A 9,904-nucleotide genomic window follows, 5' to 3' on the forward strand; every position below is an offset into this window, starting at 1 on the left:
GTCCACGATAACTCCAAGATCTCTTTCCTGATTTGTTGTAGCCAAATTAGCCCCCATCATACTGTACGTATAGTTGGGGTTATTTTTCCTGATGTGCATTACTTTACACTTATCCACATTAAATTTCATTTGCCATTTTGTTGCCCAATCACTCAGTTTGGTGAGATCTTCTTGGAGTCCCTTACAGTCTGCTTCTGTCTTGACTATCCTAAACAGTTTGGTATCATCTGCAAACTTTACCACCTCACTGCTTACCCCTTTCTCCAGATCATTTATGAATAAGTTGAAAAGGATTGGTCCCAGGACTGACCCTTGGGGTACACCACTAGTTACCCCTCTCCAATCTGAAAATTTACCATTTATTCCTACCCTTTGTTTCCTGTCTTTTAACCAGTTCTCAATCCAAGAAAGGACCTTCCCTCTTATCCCATGGCCATGTAATTTACACAAGAGCCTTTGGTGAGGGACCTTGTCAAAGGCTTTCTGAAAATCTAAGTATACTATATCTACTGGATCCCCCTTGTCTGCATGTTTGTTAACCCCTTCAAAGAACTCTAATAGATTAGTAAGACAGGATTTCCCTTTACAGAAACCATGTTGACTTTTGTCCAACAAATTATGTTCTTCTACATGCTTCACAATTTTATTCTTTACTATTGTTTCGACTAATTTGCCCGGCACTGAAGTTAGACTTACCGGTCTGTAATTGCCAGGATTGCCTCTAGAGCCCTTTTTAAATATTGGTGTCACATTGGCTACCTTCCAGTCATTAGGTACGGAAGCCGATTTAAGGGATAGGTTACAAACCACAAATAATAGTTGAGCAATTTCCCATTTGAGTTCTTTTAGAACCCTTGGATGAATGCCATCTGGTCCCGGAGATTTGTTAACATTAAGTTTTTCTATTTGTTCCAAAACCTCCTCTAATGACACTTCAATCCGGGACAGTTCCTCAGATTCATCACCCACAAAGGACGGTGCAGATTTGGGAATCTCCCTAACGTCCTCAGCCACGAAGACTGAAGCAAAGAAATCATTTAGTTTCTCTGCAATGGCTTTATCGTCCTTGATTGCTCCTTTTATAGTTCGATCATCTAGGGGACCCACAGGTTTTTTAGCAGGCTTCCTGCTTCTAATGTACTTAAAAAACATTTTGTTATTTCTTTTTGAGTTTTTGGCTAGCTGTTCCTCAAAATCTTTTTTTGCTTTTCTTATTACATTTTTACACTTGATTTGACAGTGTTTATGTTCCTTTCTATTTATCTCACTAGGATTGGACTTCCACTTCTTAAAAGATACCTTTTTGTCCCTCACTGCTTCTTTTACATGGTGGTTAAGCCACGGTGACTCTTTTTTAGGTCTCTTGCTATGTTTTTTAATTTGGGGTATACATTTAAGTTGGGCCTCTATTATGGTGTCTTTAAAAAGTTTCCATGCAGCTTTCAGGGATTTGGCTCTAGTCACTGTGCCTTTTACTAGGGCTGTTAAGTGATTTAAAAAAAATTAATCGCGATTAATCGCACTGTTAAAGAATAATGTGATTCCAGCTGACCCCTGGCTCCAAGTTGCGCTGCCCCTTTGAAACACCGGGTCAGCATTTCAAAGGGGCAGCGCTGCATGGAAACACCTGCGATTAACGCACGTTAATTTTTTTAAGATATTAATTCTGCCCTGCGTTAATTGCAGGCATTAACATGCGTTAATTGATAGCCCTAGATTTTACATTTCTAACTGAATCTCTTTCTGAGAGTTGCTTATTCTCAGGCTCTCCTTTGTCTCTCGGTTACAGTTACGTTTTTAAATGACTCTATTCTCTTTCACAAGTCTCTGATTCACTTAGTGACATTTCTGAACAAACCTCCAGTGTGCTCTTGTCCCAGCCAAACACTAATATTAAAGTACTTGCCACTGATAGATCGAGACAGCTCTTGTCCTATGGAAGATGTTGTTTCTGGGGGATCCTTGCCAATATCCAGTTCAGACATCTTCCAGCTTCCTCGGTGACAAATAGGAAGAGGTGGCTGTGGTGGTTTGTTTTGTTTTGTTTTTGTTTTTTTGCAACCAACAAGAAGGATGTAGGCTTTCATCCCAGGTGGGATTTGAACCCACGGTCCCTGACTTACAAGGCCAATGCTTTGTCCATTAACCTATGTGGCTAAAAGAGACACATAGAAATTCTCTCCCAGATTTGTGTTCAACAAATTCACGTGGCAGACACCCTGTTTCTACACCTAACAGAAAGAACTGTAACCCCTCTCAGGCTAGGTCTAGACTATAGTCTTTTGTCGGAAAAAGCTACACAAATTGTACTCCGCAATTTGCGTCGCTTTTTCTGATAGCTTTTCTGGAAGAGGCTTTTCCGCCATTTGGCTCTGTCTTGACTGTGCCAAATGGTAGAAAAGCCTCCTTTTTCGGAGGAGCCCTTATTCTTCATTGAACGAGGTATACAGGGCTCCCCGAAAGAGCGTGTTTGCTCTTCTGCAAAAAAACGTGTTCCCTGGAGGTGGAGGAGTTTTTCCGGGATATCTCTGGTATCCCAGAAAAACCCACCAGTCTAGATGTCCCCTCAGTGAGGCAACTGAGCAGGTTGGTGACCGAGCTGAACACTACCTTTCTTCCAGACATCATTAGAGACGGCCCCATCTTATAGTTTCCCTTCCTTCATGTCTGTGGCTCTGGTGGCAGTAGGACAATTTTGTGGCCAATAGGAGGCTGGAAAGGTGCTATGGTCAGCCTGCAAGGAATAACCAGGCTGGGTATCCCAGGGTGAGGCTTATGAGCTGCTGGGGGATGGTTGCTTTGGGAACTCTTGATCAAAGCTGCACAGCCACATAATAGCCGGGGTTGTAAGGCAGACAGTGAGTCCAGTCCCTTGTAACTAAGGACATGCGGGAGTTTCTGTCGCCTAGTAACTTCCAGGAGATTCCGAGCAGGCCGCAGCCTCAGCTGCCACCTGCCTCACGGCTGAGGCTCTTGCTGCTCTGCTGGCCACCCCCTCACCTGAAAGGCCCAGAGTTAAAAGAAGCAGGCCTGGGGCAAGCAATGGCCAGCTTTGATAACCCATAACCACTGGGTTATGGACCCAGCCAGCTTCCGCTGCCCCACTCCGCAGGCTTAGCTGGGAAGGTGTTCCTTGGCCCACACCACCGTGACAGAGCAATCTTGTTACCTTCAAGCCTCATCTCCCTAGATCTCTTGGAGTCAGTCCTATGTGCCGCGCCTCAGTTCTGAAACTGCCCACTGAGGCCGTGTCCAGACTCAGGGGTTTTTTCGGGAAAAGTAGCCTTTTCCCGAAAAAACTTCCCCTGTGTCCAGACTCAAGCCGCGTTCTTTCGAAATTATTTCGAAAGAACGCGGCTTTTCTTTCGATGGTGGTAAACCTCGTTTCACGAGGAAGAACGCCTTCTTTCGAAAGTTCCTCTTTCGAAAGAAGGCGTTCTTCAATGTAAAGAGGCCGTCTTCGAAAGAGAGCATCCAGACACGCTGGGTGCTCTCTTTCGAAAAAGCGGATTTCTCTTTCAAAAGATCCGCCTGCAGTCTAGACGCGATCTTTTGAAAGAGGCTCTTTCGAAAGATGCTTTCGAAAGAGCCTCTTTCGAAAGAAGCCTGCAGTCTAGACATAGCCTGAGAGTACGTTTCCCTGTGGAGCCTATTCACCACCCCCAGTGGCCCAGGAGGAAGAGGAAGCATTTGTTCATGAAGTCCTTGTGAAAGGGGAAAATGATGGTACCTGATCACTTGGGAATTTTGTGGCCCAAAGGAAAGCACTTGGGAGCCAAAGGAAAATGTTTGTGTTTCCAGATTCATCCAGAGCTTCCATAGTATAGGAGCAGTGCATAAGCCAGGATGGAAGTCCCCCTGAGTACACCCAAGGGGAAGGGGTGAGGTCTTGTGTTGTGTTGTGCAAATTATTTCCTGTAACCCATCAATCTTCATGTCCCGTTCAACTGGTTCTGTTTAATCTTACTTTGATGTATGTATCACGTGTGTGTGTAAAATAGACATATAGAATGGGGGATACTTTGTGTGTTTCACATATGTGTATGGGAGACATGGAGGGTGTTACCTGCAACTTCTTGATGAGCCACAGTTAAACAATCTTTTGTCCTTAAGTCTGAGCAGTGTTTGGTAGGGAGTGGCCTCAACTCCTTAACAAAAAGAATAAGAAAGCAGAGGCCTGGGCCTTTTGGCTGGGCTGCACCTGAAGGAAGGAGCCTGAGACCCCGGGATGGGGAGACAGCCCTGGTGTAGAGTGGCAGCTGGAAAAGAGGTTTTAGGGTGAGTGTGAAGAGTTTGTACGGAGGTTTCAGTGGAGAATTAGCCAAGCGGTTTTGTTTCCTTTGATTTGTAATCTACTTTGCTCTGCCTGTTCTCGCTTATATCCTATTGGCAGGCGCGGCCGGAGGCGGGCTGCGGCAGCTGGCGCCCCAGGCGGAGTGCACGATTGGCGCCCCCGCCTGCAGGGCCGTCAATGGGCTGACGTCATCATTGGGCGCCCTGTGACGTCATCATTGGGCATCCCGTTGAAGTCAGCGGCCAAGTCCGCCTACAGTCATGGGCCACCCCTGCCTACTGCTTCCACTTAATAAAACCATTTTTATTTTCTATCAAACCCAGTGTAAGTCATTGTTACCTGGGAGGCAACCAGTGTGCACATTCCCCCTAAACTGCCCTCTCCTTGGACCTGAAGTGGTTCAGTGTCTGTGCTGCTTCTCGGTGGGGGCAGAGACCTCAGCTCAGGGCCTTGGCTGGGGGAGACCAGCAGGCCTGGCCCAGCAGGCCTGGGCAGTGAGAAGCCCCAGAGAGCAGGAAGGTAAGTGGCAGTGGCCATGTCAGCACCCTGGGAGGCACCCCCGAGGGGTTGTCTGTGACTGCACCCCATCACAATGTCATAACAGTGACCTGCTGTATCTGACAGTAGCTCCCCGACACCCCCGCATTCACCGCTAGGAGAGGACTATGAGGTGTTTTGCACAAAGTGAGCACGGTAAGCGCTGTTGGAGGAGTTTGAAGTGAAGCTGGAGCGCTGGGCTGAAAACCGCTCAAGAGCTCAGTTTTAGTATTTTCTGTTGGCGTCGTTTGGGAGGGGGAACCAGAAAAGGGAAAGCCTACAATAAGTAATCACGGAGCACAGTTAGCCTGGCCAAGTTGAAGGCAAAGGGAGAAATGCCGGCATCAGAAGTATTTATTAGGAATGATTTGTGTATGTGGCTAAGACTGAGGATGTGATGACCAGCGGCAACGGGGACCATTGTGCTGAGATCCCCGAGGAAAGGAGGGAATCCCAGAGGCTACTAAGAGAGATGGAGAAGGTCTCTTTTACACCCCTGCAGCAGGGAGACGCTACCAATGCCCTCGGAGCCAAAGGGGTTGAGGAGCTGGTAATCCCTGAGACGGGGGGCTGACAGCCTCTGTGGGTCCCTGGACAAGGTGTGTGTGGAGGCCAGCTCCAAGCTACCAGAAGGAGTGGGGCTTCAGGTGGAAGGGGCATGATCCTGGGGGAGATCTGTAATGTCTTGAGTAAAAGTCACAGGAAAATCTCCTTGCCAGGATGCCGTCAGAGCCATATTAGAGAGCAGCCCTGTCAGCTGTTAAGGTCAGTGTTTAATGTGGAAAATAAGCAACCCGGCATCACACCAGCCCTGTCACCAGTGGGATTCCACTCACCACTTTCATAGACTCATAGACTTTAAGGTCAGAAGGGACCATTATGATCATCTAGTCTGACCCCCTGCACAGTGCCGGCCACAGAATCTCTCCCTCCCCCTCCTAGAATAATCCTCTCAGATATTGAAGCCTTCAAATACTTTGAAGACCCCAAGATGCAGAGAATCCTCCAGCTGTGATCTGTACCCCATGCTGCAGAGGAAGGCGAAAAACCTCCAGGGCCTCTGCCAATCTACCCTGGAGGAAAATTCCTTCCCAACCCCAAATATGGTGATCAGCTAAACCCTGAGCATGTGGGCAAGACTCACCAGCCAGACTTTCTCCACAGGAGGGCTGGGCTAGGGAGCTACTGCGGCACTGGGAGGAAACATGGAGCACAGACCGGCAGGGAAATTGGGATTCTTTGCTGAGAGGCATCTTGTGCAGTCCTCTCTGGCAGACTTTCTAGGGTCAAGCTCAGAAATGTCCCCTTCCCACCAAGGCTGCTCATTCCCATCTCTGCGGAGCATGAAATGACCCTTTTCAAAAGCAGCTGTAGCTTTAGGTCTCACCGGAAGAGTGTGCTGCACCCAAACATCATGGAGTTGTACTGACACCAGTCAAAGGCGAGGAAAGCCGGGAGGGACAGAGAAAGAATTCTACAGCAGCCTGGGTGGGAAACAGGAGCAATTTCCCTTAGTCCTGTCCTGCAGCTTGCAGGTTTCTAAGATGTCAACAGGAGAGAAATGACTTGTAAATCAGAACAGAAAGGGGAGAAAAGACATTTGTCTTTGCAAAGGGGGAGGCAGTTGTATGATCTCAAAGAACCAACAACTTTAAAATCACACAAAAAAAAAGCAGTCATGTAGCACTTCAAAGACTAACAAGATAGTTTATTAGGTGATGATTTTTGCAGAAGAGGTTTCTGTGGGAAAAAAAGCAGTGTAGACAGGTCCATTTTGCACAAAAAAAACCCCTTTTGCGCAAGACTCTGTAAATCTAATTTTTTGAGGAATAAGGGTTCTTGAGCAAAAGGGCTTTTTTGTGCATAAAACAGACCTGTCTACACAGCTTTTTTTTTTTTGCACAAAAACATCTTCCGCAAAAAGCATTGGAAGAAAATATGCAAATGAAGTGCGAGAAGTTGCTAATGAGCACTTCATTTGCATTGCCTCTTCTGCAAAAATGAGGAGGTAGTGTAGGTGTCATGTCCCTTACCCAGATGGCCCAGTCCAGCCCAGGAGGGGCTAAGCCCGATTAACACCCTTATACTTACATGTGCTCTCTCTGGATATGTCTACACTACGGGAAAGTCGAATTATGATATGTAACTTCAGCTACATTAATTAACTCGACTTTGGCACTATCCATGCTGCACAAAGTTGAAGGGAGCACCCTCTCCCTTGGACTTCCCTTACTCCTTGTGGAAGCAGGACTGTTAACATCAACTGGAGCTTCCCTCTCAGTTTGAATTAGACTGCTAATTTGAACCCTGGAAGATTAAGAATGGCAGCTTCAATTTTCTCTGTAGTGTAGACATGCCCTCTGGGACCTCCATTAACAGCAATAGTAGCTGGCACTAGAGCACACAGCCTCTTGGGACAGGGCTGGAGTAGATAGGGTGGATGGATATGGGAGGAGCACAGGCCCTCCTATAGCAAAAATGTGTATTTTAATATTGGTTATAAGATTATAAATATGATGCATAATGATTTGATGTAATGACTTGCTTATAAGTTCTCTTTCTCTGTCGCTTGTGATTAGATAATGTTACTGCAAGGCCTTGCTCCTTGTTAGTATTGCAAATTAAGTTGTACCCCTACTAACTACTGATCTTGTCTCAAACTCTATACAATTGTTTGGTGTGAATGGAGAGGGTGTGTGAGTGAAAGCCATCACAGATGCCCAGGTGATCAAGAAGAAGTGGAAACTTTGAAACATGCATTGTGTCTTGAGGCTGAATTGAATTAGCAGCATTGCTGATCCCTGGAGACAGGCAGAGACCCCCCCACCCTTCCTCCGCCAAGAGTGAGAAATAATGATGGGAACCCTGACAATCACCATCAAAGGAACACAAATTAACACCTTCTAAGGGTGGATGATAGCAGCATGACACTGCAAACCCACAGGCTATGTCTACACTGGTGGCTTCTTCTGCAAGAACATCTTGCACAAGAACGACGAGGAGTCCTGTGGCACCTTATAGACTAACTGAAGTGTAGGAGCATAAGCTTTCGTGGGCAAAGACCCACTTCGTCAGATGCATGTAGTGGAAATTTCCAGAGGCAGGAATAAATATGCAGGCCAGGATCAGGCTGGAGATGACCAGGTGGATCCAATCAAGGAGGATGAGGCCCACTTCTAGCAGCTGATCTGGAGGTGTGAATTCCAAGAGAGCAGAAGCTGCTTTTGTAGTTAGCAAGCCATTCACAGTCTTTGTTTAATCCAGAGTTGATTGTGTCAAACTTAAAGATGAACTGTAGCTCAGCAGTTTCTCTTTGAAGTCTGGTCCTGAATTTTTTTTGCTGCAGGATGGCTACTTTTAGATCTGCAATTGTGTGTCCAGGATGGCTACTTTTAGATCTGCAATTGCAGATCTAAAAGTAGCCATCCTGCAGCAAAAAAACTTCAGGACCAGACTTCAAAGAGAAACTGCTGAGCTACAGTTCATCTTTAAGTTTGACGCAATCAACTCTGGATTAAACAAAGACTGTGAATGGCTTGCTAACTACAAAAGCAGCTTCTGCTTTCTTGGAATTCACACCTCCAGATCAGCTGCTAGAAGTGGGCCTCATCCTCCTTGATTGGATCCACCTGGTCATCTCCAGCCTGATCCTGGCCTGCATATTTATTCCTGCCTCTGGAAATTTCCACTACATGCATCTGACGAAGTGGGTCTTTGCCCACGAAAGCTTATGCTCCTACACTTCAGTTAGTCTATAAGGTGCCACAGGACTCCTCGTCGCTTTTGCAGATTCAGACTAACACGGCTACCCCTCTGATACTTGCACAAGAACACGTCCACACTGCCATGTGCTAGATGTGCTTTTGGGCAAGAGCGTCCATGGCAGTGTGGACGCTCTCTTGCACAAGAAAGCTCTGATGGCCATTTTAGCCATAGGGCTTTCTTGCACAAAAAAACCCCTGCCGTGTGTCCACACTGCCCTCTTGCGCAAGAGAGCTTACACTTGTAAGAAAAGAGCGTAGCTCTTGCTCAAGAAGCCCTCTCTTCCGATGCCGTACTGTAAATCTTCTTGCGCAAGAGCGGGCGGGCAGTGTTTGACATAGTATTTTATTTGAAAATGAAGCCTGGTCAACAAACCCCCAATTGGGGCCAAGCCCCCATCTGGCCACAGCATCATGACATTCCTGCACTCCCCTTTCCCCCAGACCCTAGATCTCAGCCTATCATACACTGAAACCCCCTTCCCTGAGCCCCTCACATACCCCAACCCAAATTCCTGAACCCTCACATCCAGAAGTCTGTGGCTTACTTAGTACCCTAACCCTACATCTGACCCCAACACTGCCCGGCCTGCAACTCCCTCCCCATGCCAGTGTTCCCTTATCCACTTCCTCCTGCATCCAGATTTCCTCCCAGAGCTTGCACCTCTCACCCCTTCCCGCACCCAAATCCCTCATTCCCACCCCGGAGCCCACACATCCTGTCTCAGCCCAGCAAGGGTACGGCTAGACTGCAAGAGTTTTTCAGGATTCCGGAGATAGCCCAGAAAAACTCTTCTGCATCCACGGATGTGTTTGTTCTTCCACTTCTTTTAGTGGAAGAGCAAACATGATCTTTCGGTCACCCCTATACTCCTCTTTCCACAAGGAATAAGGGGACTTCCAAAAGAAGGGTTTTTTCTGACATTTGGTCAAGTCTAGACAGGCCAAATGTTGGAAAAACTGCTTCCTGCAGAAGAATTGGGGGTAAAAAAGCAGGAGTGTAAGGGTTGGGGATAGGAAGTGATGGAGAGGAGGCGAACAGAGAGGGCGGGCTTCAAGGAAGGGGCAGGGCAGTAAAAAGTGATCTTGGGTGTAAAAAGGTTGGAGACCACTGGTCTAGAGAGACCCAGAGAAGGACGCGTTCCACCCCAGGGGCTGGAAGACGTGACGAGCAGCCACCCACACGTCCCCTTCAGGCCTGCAGGCGGGCGGACTTGCATGCCGGTCCCTGGATTGAGTGTTTACACCACCTGGAACGTTTCGCACGTGCGCGTGCCCCACTTCCGTGGGCGTGTGACCCCGGCCCTCCTTG

This window comes from Pelodiscus sinensis, chromosome 12 (assembly GCF_049634645.1).
Source record: "Pelodiscus sinensis isolate JC-2024 chromosome 12, ASM4963464v1, whole genome shotgun sequence".
Lineage (NCBI taxonomy): Eukaryota > Metazoa > Chordata > Testudines > Trionychidae > Pelodiscus > Pelodiscus sinensis.